Genomic DNA, 13,863 nt, shown 5'->3' on the forward strand with positions numbered 1-13,863 from the left:
AGAAGGGAGGGAGGTAACAATGAGGAGAGCGCTGGCTGCACTTTGGGGGTGAAGAGTGGTGTCGGTGATGACCTGTGGGGGGCAGAGCGGTCCCAACTATCCTTGGGACCAATTCCTATCATTCTCCCTGTACACAGAGAGCCGCAGCCTGCGTTCCCCTCCCGCTGTTTAATGGTACCTAAAGGCAGATCCGTGCGCCCTCATTCTGATTTCTTTTGAGGTAGAAGCAGGGGGAATTCTAACTCCTGATAGGATGTCATCAAAATAATTGTTTTTGGTACTCTATTGTAGCAGCCACACACACACACACACACACACACACACACACACACACGCAATTAACTTTATTTGGCACCAATCAGTCCTGGCACTGAATCTCAATCTTCCCACTTACTTGCTGAGCCTATTCTCCTCATATGTAAAATGGTGGCTAATATATTATCCACCTAACATGGTTGCTGTGAGGGTTAAGGAGCTAATGTAGGTAAAGTACCTACACTAGAGCGTGGCATTTAAAAAGCCTCCATCTTAAAAGGATAAATTACACAAACTATTTACTGAAATTAAATGGATAGATAGACAGACAGAAATAGGTAGATGGATACGTATGTATCTGGCATTTAGAGATATTCTGGTGATGTGACAAGGTCATATATGTGAAAGTGCTTACCCACCCAGTTCTGCTAGAAAAACAAGCAGTTACTACTGCACCGCAAAGCTTCCGCAGGTGCTAAGCAGCGGCTGTAGAAAGTGGCGGGTGGCGCTGGGCTTTTCTCAAGGGACACCTGGAGCAATTCTCCAAAGACAGAATACGGACTGGATGTCACTTCCCATTTCTAAACCACCCCAGTGAGAGGAATGAGCTTCTTTTCCTTAAGAAACCAAGACAGGAAAAAAATGCATATTTTGAATAAATATTAGGGGAAATTACGTATTTTGAATAAGTAAAATCTATCGCACTCGTACTCATCCATTCAGTCTCCTTGAATTAGTGGGAACAGGTGAAATTAAACAGATCCTACCAATGGTGAAACCCAGCCCAGGACTAAAAGGGAACTGCTGTGTATTGAGTTCTGTCTTCCACCTGCTACTTGGATTATCTGAATTAAACCTCACAAGGACACTGCGAAGTAAGAACTATGATTATCCCCCTGTTTTAATGAGAAATGAGGCTCAGAAAGGTACAATGCATAGAAATTGCCCAACAAAGAGTGTTAGCACATAGTTAACAGATATAATGTCGACTATTTACCAAGATGTCACCGCTAGCTTGTGGCAGAGCCAAGCTATGTCGAACACACACGTTGGACTCCTCAGGCCACGTGCTTCCCAAGACTTCGCAGAGTTTACCAGACCCCCTCCTTCCCTTCCCCCTACATTCATGTGACAGATCTTTTCTGAGCACACACTGCATCGCATCCCCTACACGCCTGATGATTTGCAGGGCCTTCTCAATTTGACACCTCCTTGGAGTCTCTATCTTGGAAGGTTAGCAGAGTAGAAACTGCTCTCCTCATTATACATGTGAGGAAACTGAAGCTTGGGAAGGTTCTGGGAGGTGCCCAGAATTCTTAGGTACTCACGTGCGCCCACACACACGTCCCAACCCCCTGAACCAAGGGTCAGTGATTTTTTTAATTTTAGAAATACCATGTATTGATTTACAAAATTGGAAAATCACCAAAGCTCTGATAAAGAAAAATTAAATTTCCAATAAACGTGCTCCTCAGAGAGAGCAGGTGTTGGCATTTTCGTGACTTCAAAAGTGGCAGGTTGGTGGATCAAAGGCCAAAGCCAAACGACCAACATTTTCATGTGGTCAAAACAGTATTTTAAAAAGCGTAAATTAGTTGCTAACATTGAAAAATTAAAGGATTTCACATAAATACCACAATTTCCAGCTTCTTTTTAAAAATCTGAAGGGCTAGCAATCGTCGGCTAGGAGCCTCTTTTCCGGAGGACACGCTCTACACAATTTGCCTCAGTCCCCACCACTACCTATTGTTTTACACCTGCTCTGAGCCACTAGTTTCGGGGTTTTTTTGGCTGCGCCACACGGCCTGCGGGATCTTAGTTCCCCAACCAGGGATCAAACCCATGGCCCCTCCAGTGGCAGCGTGGAGTCTTAACCACTGGACCACCAGGGAAGTCCCAAGCCACTAGTTTCTATTAACCACAGGCTCCTGTAGTCATCAAAGTCATAATTACTGAGCACACCTTTCCTGTCCTTCATCTATGCAAATAATATTTTACATTTGAGATCACCCTATATTAACAATTTTTCACTTGCTTTCTCAGTTGATCATCAGCAGTTTCCCACATCATTAGAAATTCTCTAAATATTACCATGCTGTACAGTTTTCCATTATAAATATATGTGTCCCTTAATTTATGTCTGACTTTTTGCCCTTATAAAGGTGATGATTTTTCAGAAGATGTAAATTTGGATTTATTTTTAAATGTGTGTGAGCACCGGATGACTGGACTATCTCCCGTTTCAAGTCTCCAATTCTGGGATTCATCATTTTGGTCCCCTTTCAAGGCCATCCATGACCTATGACCTTGGAGACAGTGGTTACTGCTTCTGAATAACCCACCACCAAGTGTCAGGACTCAGTTCATGGCCTGAAGAGGTTCTCCATGGAGTGAAGGTATTTACTTGCCGGTGGATGTGAAAGGGGGAATCACCCGGGCCCAGTGCTGTGGGGAAGGCAGGGAGCCAGCGTGGGCCTCCAGGGCCACCCAGTCCCCACGCACCAGGCCGCCAGGAACGCGGGCAGCCCTGCAAGGGCCCATCTCAGCTGCCGTTCCTTCCCCCGCTTGGAGCCACACTTTTACACTTACCCACTATGGTGAAGTGTCACTTAATCTGGGAATTTCACCTTTCAGAATATGACTCAGAATACAGAAAAGAGCCAAAAGGGCCTTGGCAAAGTCAACGCCATTGCCATCACCGAGCATGTGCACCAAAGCCGCACTCACCGCCATGACTCATACTCGAGACAGAGTTTTAACAAGGTTAGTTATCTGAGAGCTCAGATCCAGAGGATTCGAAACAGTGACTTCAGAGGGGGCAGAAACTAGAGGCAGCCGACAGTAACAAGAAGTGGCAGTTGAAAGTGAGGAAAGAAATGGAAAAGCTATTAAAAGCAGCCAACAGCTTCAAACACCACAGCGATCTGGGGTCCAGGGATATTCGAAGCATCATCTGGAGGGAGACAGGGCAGAAAGGAACGTGGAAAGGGGTGAGGGCCACCGGCAAGCACAATGCGGAGCACAAGTTCACTTAGCACAAGTCTGAGCAGGATCTAACTGCCCACGGCCTGAGGAGACACCATCAGCAGAACAGACAGAAGACCAGGGGCGGACCGCTAGGTCCCCAACCACTGGCTATAGCACCCTGACCCTCTCCCCACACTCAGGGTCCTCAGGTGGGAGGTGCAAATGGCCTGGGGCAGCCCGAGAGGGAGAAGCATGTGGAAGAGAGAGATGACACCCCAACCAGATGACCCTGTGGTCTGGGGGTCAGAACCTGCGCAGAGTCTGAACATGTCTCGGCCACGCTGAGCCAGCCACAAACCCTGGCTCTTCCCCCAGACATGGGCTTCCTCCACAGCCTGATTTGAAGGAATTTCTTAACCCTTTAACCCCCATTCAGCTGTCAAGTGAAGATTTTCGTCCCTGTCCTACCTGCGCCGTGGGCAATCTCAATGGTTGAATTTGTTAAGATGTGAGAGAGCGTTAGAAGCTGTTACTGCTGTGTGTCCACCGCACAACGGTGGGGAAAGCACTGGAACCTGCTGGCTCCGGAAAGCGAGATAACGTTCCACGTGGCACTTAGTCACCCAGCCAGCCTGTGGACTAGCCGGAAAGTTAGCACAGTGACAAACGGATGTGAGAGAAGCTTTGTTCTAGAACAGACCAAAAGAAAAACTACAAAATACACACTAGCCATTTCCTCGGTCACATAGGAAGCCTGGAGTTATCATTTTTGCCAGGCACTTTTATGATAAAATATATTACTTTTGCACTTAGGCATCTCTTCTGAGAGCTGTAATCTTTATCAGCGTTGCAATGTGATTTTAACTGAGTTTATGTTCAACCCAATGGACCCCAGTGGAGTTACTTTTGCGTTAACACGAATGAGGGCTGCCCATGAATACCATCCCCTCTCTGTTACGACGGGTCAACCGAGGACTGGATATGAAAACTGAGGTCCAAAGAGGTGAAGGGACTTGCCCACCAGGTGACTGAGTGACAAAGATGAGATTCAGACCCAAACTCTCTTTACTTCAAAGACTTTGTAAGCATGATGGAGGCCAGGGGCCTGAAGACTTGGGCAGTTTAACTGACACTGTCCAGCTAAAGGGAGGTGAAAATTGTACCTTCTTAATGAAGACCTAACTTTATTTGGGAAAATACCCCGATGAGACACTGGGGACGAAGAGGAGTCACATGAGGCCACGAGGGTAGAAGAAAGGGAGAACCAGACGCCACTCCTTGGAGTTACCCACGAACGTGCAGACAGGAAGAAGGGGAAAGAGGAGTGGAGATGAGATGGCTGAGAGTGCGGCCCTAGAAATGCAGGACACGCTCTGTACAGTGCTGCAGGGGGCCGCCCAGGGGCTCGCGCAGAGATGCCCACACCCACTTCAAAGTCAGGATACAGGAATCCAAGCCCTCCCCTCTCCTCACTCCTTCCACATCTTCACAGGGGAACGCCTACCACATTCCCAAACTGCCACGCGTGCATGGGATTTTGATTGGGAGAGAAATTTAAGAAGTTTTACTTCCAGGCACAGGAAGTGCAAACTAGAGAAAGCAGGATGACCTATACGTTAAAGTAGGAGTTCAGAACTGAAAGGCACCATAAGAAGGAATCCCTCCTGGGAACTCACTAAGACTGAGGAGTCTAGGCTTCCACAGGGGATGACGGAGGTGGGGCTCCAAGTTAATATCACCTCCGCGACAAGGGACGGGGTCCCCACCTGACATCGGGGCACAAGGCATTCTACAAAGAATGTGCTCGTCAACTCCCTGGATGATTTCAACATGCCGTAGAGGAAGCAAACACGTAAACCATCAAGCGAAATGGTCTCCCTAAGCATCGCGGACCCACACCAGCCTCACCAGTCAACATGACTCCTTTTCAATTCAATCAACGACTAGAATGTCTATGCTCTATGAATCGCTCTGAAAATACTGATGTAAAAGTCATTATGCAAGATGTAAGGCGGAGCCGACATTCAGCCAGCTTGCACTACACTCCCGTTCAGCTTGCTTTTCTTAACCTCTCTGAGGCCGAGTCACCTCCACTGTAAACTGGGGATCAGACATAGAAAGCAGCTTCCTAGGGTGATTGTGTGACTTCAGTGGGATAGTACACGGGACATCCTTTCAGCCGGAACACCTGAGGACTTTGCTATCATCCACACTCTTGAGATGAGGGGCAGGGGACCAGAGAAGTCATCAGTGGCCCTCTCAGGATGCACAGCTAGTAAACACGGGTAGGAGTCGCAGCCAGGCTACAGACTCCAAGTGCAGTGTTCCTTCTGCTCCAGCACAAGCTCAAAGAAGGAAGGAGGGGGCTTCCCTGGTGGCGCAGTGGTTGAGAGTCCGCCTGCCGATGCAGGGGACACGGGTTCGTGACCCGGTCCGGGAAGATCCCACATGCCACGGAGCAGCTGGGCCCGTGAGCCATGGCCGCTGAGCCTGCGCGTCCGGAGCCTGTGCTCCGCAACGGGAGAGGCCGCGACAGTGAGAGGCCCGCGTATCACAAAAAAAAAAAAAAAAATCCTACATCCTGGGATACCCCTCAGTCCCAGACAAACCAGGGTGGTTGGTCACTAGGCAGTGGACCTATGGTGGTAAAAAAAAAAAAAAAAAAAAAAGAAGGAAGGAGATGCCCAGATGCTCTGGCACCCGTGGAAGAAGAAACTGACGAATTGCCAAGAGGCACAAGTCAGAGAGTGATCATTCCGAAAGCTACCCGCTAAGGGTCGTTGTTTGCCTGACTCCCCATGTTCCTTGACCAAACAGATAATGGTGAGTAAACGGGAGCCGGCCTTGCCTGGGGCCCTGGGAACCGGGAAGGATGCCTTGGGGAGGCGTGGAAGTGTCCCAACAGGTGGTGAAGGGGATCAGGTCCCCAGGGTCATTTCTTTCGCAGTGACCGATGGCGGCAGCGAAGCTCACTGTCAACTTGACGGTGTGCTTGTTTGGCTCCTCTTCAGCTAAAGAGTTAGAAGAGCTGAGAGGCAAAGGGGAAAACAGGGCAAGGGAGACAGAAAGCCCACCTGCACAGGTGGCACCAGCCCTGAGACAGCAGGCACCCAGAAACCCATTCTTGCCTAGACTGAACCTTAAGCCAATTCATTTCACTGCAAATTAAACTTGCAGTATTCCAAGTCTCCGGCAACACCATGAATTTACCAAGCAACCTAAGTTAGAGGTACACAGAGGTACATGACTATAGGTCGGGCCGGGGGGTAAATGTGAACCATCAATAAAGAGACAGACCTATCAGAGAGTTAATATCTACATAAGCAGCCGACACAAATCATTAAAATGTGAAGATGAATGGGAAAAAGGCATGAGGAGGAAATTTCCCAAGGAAAGAACAGAAGTAATAAAATACCATAGAAAAAGTTGTTTGGTAACTGCATCACCAGTTACCAAAGAAATGTAAGTACAAACTATGATGTGTCACATGACATCTATTAAATTAGCCAAAATAAAGAATAACAGTAATGCCCAGTGACGGCAAGGTTGCAGGAAAGCTGGCTGGTAAGTTCAAATATTGCTAGTGGCAGAGTATTTTGGAAAGTAATTTGGAAACATATCTTGAGACGGAAAATTACTGACACCTTGTGACCGAATGAGCACGCTCTATGGAGGTTTTGCTAAAAGAATCCAAAAGTGCAAGGTCCAAAGATGCTAGTACAACAACGAAAAGTTTAAAAACAATCGAAACGTCCACAGTATGGAAATGGTACAACAAATAATAACGTGTTCACCTAATGGAATATTTTGGAGCCATTTAAGATGACAGTTGTGAGGATTGTGTAACAACTTAGAAAATACTTTTACCTAGTGTGCAACAAGAAAAATATACAGTTGACCCTTAAACAACATGGTTTGAATGGTGTGAGCCCACTTTTACACAGATTTTTTTTCAATAGCAAATATGATCCGAGGTTGGTTGAATCCTATACAGAGGAATTGCATAGACTGAGGGTCAATTATAAATTATACTCAGATTTTCAACTGTGCAGAGGGTTGGCTCCCCTCACCCCCGTGTTATTCAAGGGTCAACTGTATAGAGGTAGGGCTACAGTTACGGAAAATTTCTATTTCTAGGGATACAAAAATAAAATAGGTTCAGAATAATGAAAAGTGCTGTTAACTCAGTAGGGTCGTGGGGAGTGGCTGATTTTCAGCGTCAGTTTCCTCATCTAGGAATTTCAGCAGCCTCTCTCTGCCTTCCCCTCCCGCCTCCCCCAAATAAGGAGGGAGGCCTCTGGCCAGCACCGCTCCCACCCCACGTGCTTCTGTCTTCAAGCCCAGCTTCCCAACACGCCCTGCATCCCTCTTCCCACAGTGTTCTGGTCAATAAGGGACTCAGGCTTTCAGCACCCAGAGGTCGGTTCCCCAGCAGGGAGGAAGCCACGAGGTGACCCACACTCCCTGAGTTTCCAGTTTATAAAGCAGCTCTGAAGTTCTGATCTCCCCCAAGACTCACAAGAATCCCCTGGGAGGAGGTACAATCAGAGAATATCATTTGAGTTAGAAACTGAGGCTCAGAGAGGTGAACCACCCTTTCCAGGGTTTCACAGCTTGTCAGTGGCACAGATGGCAGAAGCCAGGCCTGATGACTCCAAAGGCCACGTTCTGCTGGCTAAACAGGGAGGTTACTGGCAGAAGCTCAGCTGCCCTTGAAACCTTCATAACAAGAAGAAATTTTGCTTCACCAGAAACCTCCCAAGAGAAAGAACACTCGTTGTCCAGAGGTTCCTGAACTTGGGCTTGTGTCAGGATCACGTGGAAGGCATCTGAATACGGATCACTGGGCCCACGCTGGTCTGGGGTGAAGCCCACGAATTGGCATGCCTGACAAGCTTCCAAGGGATGCCCATGCTGCTGGTCCACAGACCACACTTGGAGAACCACTGGTCTGGAAGTCTCGATAAGGGCTTGAGATTCGAGGTGTACTTGGGGCAGCAGGGGAGAAACGGTCTCCATAAAAACCGAGGAGAAAAATGCATCCTTCTGCTCCCACAAGGGAAGTGAAATGAGAAAAGAAGATGGGAGGGAAGCTGCGGGTATGAGACGTTACCTCGCTTGCAACTCCACCACCAACTTCCGTTAAAGACACCGGAACCACGCGTGCTCAGTGTTAGTGGTTTAGTGCGTTGGAGGGTATGGAAATTGAGGGGGTGAGTGACTGAGTGTCGTGTGGGAATAGGGGTGAGACACATGGCCAAAGACAGCCAGATGGACAGGCTGGCTGTCTGGATTCCAGCCACCTGGAAATTAGGGGAAGGGCTTCCAACCTCCGAGGCTGTGGTATCAGAGGACAAAGCTCCTGTGGACAGAGCCAGCTGACATATAAATCTGATGAACTCATGATGGGGCTGGCCTATTGTGGCCTCTATCATGCGCCGGCATGAGATTCCTGTCATGCATTTATGAATGTGATATGAATGCAACGGTCTCATTCAGTGGCTGTACCCCTCCAAGGCGGGGGAGGAGGCTGGGCATCGGGACATGAGGATGCAGAAACCGCGCGATCACCCTGAATCACAGCAGCTGGCGTGACGTCCAAGATCCTACCACCAGAGATTAATGCCTTCACGGAAGGCTGTGGCATCTTCCAGAATACTCTGCTAAAATGTCCTTGGAAAGTTGACTCACCCGTTAGCTCAACAAATATTTACAGAGTTTCAGGCAGATGCCGGGAGATATAAAACCTTTAGACAGTCATGAGCTAATGCTTTAGTGGGTGTTAATTGGCAACCAGCCCATCTCGTTTTCAGGTAAAATGGTCAGCAGACTGGGGCAGGGGTGGTGGTGAGAAGCAACCTGGTGACTCGGGATTTACATTCCAGGTGTCAGCAGGCCGACGCTGTTATTATGACCGGGACACCTATCAGAGCAGCCAGCGTGCTCCAGGGCAGTCCATGGGCTCCTGACTCATGCCAAGTGTCAAGCCGGAGGATGGAGGAGTGTATCAGTGGTGTGAATACGGTGGGGCTGGGGGAGGGCAGGCAGCAGGAGGCACAGGAAACATGGGGATTCAGGTGGCCCCACTGCTCCCGACCCCACTCTGACAAGAAAATGCAAATTTATGGTTACCAGAGGGGAAAGGGTGGGTGAGAGACAAATTGGGAGTTTGGGATTAACATATACACACTACTATATTTAAAACAGATAACCAACCAGGACCTACTGTATAGCACAGGGAACCCTACTCAACACTCTGATAACCTATATGGGAAAAGAATCTGAAAACGAATGGATACATGTAGATGTATAACTGAATCACTTTGCTCTACACCTGAAACTAACACAACATCGTTAATCAACTATACTCCAATATAAAATAAGAATTAAAAAAGAAAATGCTCACTCTGACAAGCGCTCCAGAGAAGTGCGTGTAGGATGAACTCCAAGGGGGTGGTGGCGGATTGGGGTGGGTTCTTCTGGAAGCCCACCCAAGACATCCCAGAGGCCTCCACTGTGAAAGAAAGCGCGTTTGCAGTCAGTTTGAGAGTAGTCCTGTATGTCTCATTGTGCTTGAAAGTATTCAGAAGCCAACCTATAACCCCGAGGGAAGAGCTCTAGGCTTGGAGTCACGAGCCCCAGGTTAGAATCTGGGCTCTGCCACCTATGGGTTGTGAAAACTCAGCTAAGTCATTTCCCCTTTTGAGCCTCATTTTCCTCGCTCATGAGAGAAGCGCTAACACCTACATCCTAGCCTCTGAGAGGCCACGGAGAACAGTGGTTAGAGGCCGTGACTCTAGAGCCCGGCTGCTGGGATTCAAACACTAGCTCTGACACGTACAAGCTGTGTGACTTCTGGCAGGTTACCTAACTTCTCTGTGCCTCCACTGCCTCCTCTGTAAAATGAGGCTAATTATCATTTCTAACAAGATTCCTTGTAAGAATTAAATGAGATAATATGTGTAAAGCACCTAGAACAACTTCTGGTATTTACTGAGGGCTACGTAAGGGTTTGTTTCAAAAGCGGTCAAATAGGATATTTAATTGTCAAACCCATCACCTGCCACTACCTATGGAAGGGAAGGGTGGCGATTTTTGAAGGGAATTTGCTGCAGGTGCAGGTACCGTGGGATCCCTTCCAAGCCCAGTGCGGGGAGCCTGGGAGAACCATTTGGGTATGCTCAGGAAGGCTAGCAGGATGAGCACAGACAACCCCTCCCTGGATGATCTCTGCTGAGCTGCAGAATCTCAAAGGCCACCCTGAGCATTAATGGAGTTCTTCGTGGCACCTGAGGGGAGGTCCCAGGACTTTGGGGGGTATGCAAGGACAGGACTGGTGCTGGCCCCTCAGAGAAGCCTAAGGTGTCAGCTGGCAGAAACAGCCTACAGTAGCAAAGCAAGAACAGCCTGCATGCGTGGTGGGCCCAGGGCTCTGGACTGAGTTGTGTCCCCCACCCTCAAATTCATATGTTGAAATCCTAACCCCCAATGTGACTATTTCAAGTAAGGATGAAATAAAGGTTAAATGAGGTCATAAGGGTGGGGCCCTGCTCTAAGAGGACCAGTGTCCTTTTAAGAGGAGACACCAGAGAGCTCATCTCTCACTTCTCCATATAAGGACACAGGAAGAAGGCGGCTGTCTGCAAGCCAGGAAGAGAGCCCTCACCTGAAACCAAAACAGCCAGCACCTTGATCTTGGACTTCCAGTCTCCATAACTATGAGAAATAAATATCTGTTGTTAAACCACCCAGTCTATGGCATTGTGTTACGGCAGCCCAAGCGAAGGCACCCAGGATGCCTGCCTGTCCCCAGGTACCCAGGGGACTCCGGAGGGCTGCCTCTAAAGTGCAAAGTGCACACCCCCAGGGGTGTGCACTGGGGCGGGACCAAAGACAAGGCAAGGAGTGCAGCTGGTGAGACCAGGGCAGAGGCCCCTACCAAGCATTCTGCAGAGAAAGCATAGGTTAGGGATCTGCCATTTGTCCACCGAGAGGGACAGCTATATACAGCACTAGAAGGGGCATGGGCATCACCTGGGCGCTTCCTCAGTGAAAGGAGCCACTAACATCTCCCAGGTGTCTCTGATATTGCCTGGTATTGCTGGATGCCAGCCCACCTACCTCCATCCCCAAATTTCTGGGACTCACCTGAGGAAATCTGACCTATGTCCCAAAAAATCTTACCATCAACCAACACCCGGGCTCTGCAGGGCTGGTTGTTGTTATGGTTGTTTAAAGTTTAACTCCAGACACCCACTGGCCACTGCTGCTGCTCTGTCCCATGTCTCTCCCCAGCCCCAGGCTCACCCACCAGAGTCTCCCTCCCCAGGGTTTGATACACACACAGCTCAGACACAGTGTGCAGCCTCCCGTGCTGCTGACCATGTTGGTGTCAACTCCACCCACCAGGACCTCTCCCCAGCACCTCCCCTCCTGGCTGCACCCCCAAGGCAACCCCCATGACCTCCCCACCCGCAAGAGGGATTGACTCATTAAGGTGAAGGTCTAGAAGGAGCTCACACAATCAGACCCAAGATCTCCTATGTCACGCTCCAAGCCAGGACCCTCCAACCCACTTGCAGAAATAGTCCCAGAATCCATGTGTAGCATCTCTGCAGAGGCGGCTCCCCACTCTCCACCAAAAGCCCATCTTCAATTGCAAACCACAGGTTATCCTATTCTCTTTCAAAGCACCCTGTAACTAGAGGGAAAGCTTTGACATCACCGAGTTCATATCAGCACCACCACTCAGCAGCTGTGTGGCCTCGGGCACATTACTGCACCTCTCTGAACCTCAGTAGCTCCCACCTTCTGAGTTATGATGGAGATCCAATGAGAACTAACAAATGTTACCCCTCCCTCCGTTTGGAAAAGTGTTACTACTATTGATTAGCAGTAACAATAACTAATATATCAAGCTCTCTCCATGTACCAGGCACTACGGTGCTTTGCCATGCCTTAATTCATATGTGCACTCGCTTAGTCCTAGGAGTTAGAAAACACAATTTCCCCATTTTACAGAGGAGCCAACTGAGACATGGTGAGATTAAGTAGCTTGCCTGAAATCACTCTGGGTATGTAGCAGAGCCAGGATGAACCTGAATTTATACAGCCCAATTTATATCTCCTCTTCTCAAAAACACACATCTCAAGACTTCCTGTGCTTGATATTAAAGGTCAATTCAAAACTACGTGGAATCCGGCTGAAAGCTGCTCCGATTTCTTGACTCAGCTGTGGCGTGAGTCATTCTGTGCGCGTAACAATAGACACTCCTAACAGCTTCCAGAACTATGTAAAGCCTTGATTTGCTGTCAGCTGCTTCCCTCCTGGTGGAGCAGACATTCAGCTTGACTGGAGCTGGACCCTCATTCACAATCCTCCCCTTCTGCCCATGGAAAGCCAGCCCAGAGATGCCAGGGTCCTAGACCTGTGTAGCTCACATGAACATTTTTAACAAAGAAGGTTTTTTTCTATCATCTGTGAAAATTCACGCACAGAATTTTCTGGCTGAGCATTTCTGCTCTTCTTTTCCCAGACATGAATCTGCGTGGTATTACTTCCATTTATTCGCTCAACAAATATCTGTACAGCTCCTGCTGGGTGCCAGGCACTATGCTCCAGAGAGTTAAATTCAAAACAACAACTTATTCCCAGTTCCTATTCATTTCCCACGAATCAATTTCTCAGTTAATTCCTTAGAATCTACGTTCAGAAACCTTGAAAGTCCTGTAGGCTCCACAACTCCAGGTAACCTGACTTGATGAAAAGAAAGATTGTCCTGTTCCAACCCCTTTAGATAAATCCACCCCCCACCCCCAACCATCCCCAACACACCCGTCCCGGGCAGCGTACGTGCATGCGTACCAGGCCACTGCTCCCCCTCCACACTTCTCTTCCTCTCTGGTTCCATCCTCCTCTCTGAGTTTGCAAGCTCTCTCCCCCCATCTCCCTGGGTCTCCTGCCCCACCTCCAGCGCAGCTTTCTCCTCAGCACCGCTCCAGGGCAAGATGCCCAGTCCCTCCCTCCAATGTGCGTTTTGCCCCCAACACCAAGCAGTTCTGCGACCCCAGCTGGGTGTCTGACAATTCAACTGGGCTTCTGATCAACTGGCTATAGACCGGAGGTCCCCACGACCCCATCCTCGCGTTTGATTAATTGGCTAGAGCGGCTCACAGAACTCAAAGAAACATTTTACTTACTGGATTACCAGGTTTTTGGTTTATTATAAAGAGCGAGAACTCAGGAACCGCCAGATGGAAGAGATGCACAGGGCAAGGCACGGGGGAAAGGGGGCACTGGGGTGCTTCCATGCCTTCTCTGGGGGCACCTCTCTCCTGGGACCTCCACGTGTTCAACAACCCGGAAGCTCTCCCAGCTCCACTCTTTGGGTTTTTATGGAGGCTTCATTACATAGGCATGACTGATCATCACTGGCCACTGACCACTGCTCAATGTCTGGCTCCCTCCCCTCCAGGGAGGTCGGGCTGTGGGATTATGCCAAGAAGGGGGACAAAGGCCACATATGTATTTGTTATTATAAATCACAGCGTCACACCGTGCTGTGTGCCCCTTTCCTACATCCCAGCCACCGCCTTATTCCCCAACTTCGTTGGTTCCAGGGAACCAACCAAATGAACCGC

The sequence above is a fragment of the Lipotes vexillifer genome, unplaced genomic scaffold (assembly GCF_000442215.2).
Source record: "Lipotes vexillifer unplaced genomic scaffold, Lipotes_vexillifer_v1.1 scaffold1387, whole genome shotgun sequence".
Classification (NCBI taxonomy): Eukaryota; Metazoa; Chordata; class Mammalia; order Artiodactyla; family Lipotidae; genus Lipotes; species Lipotes vexillifer.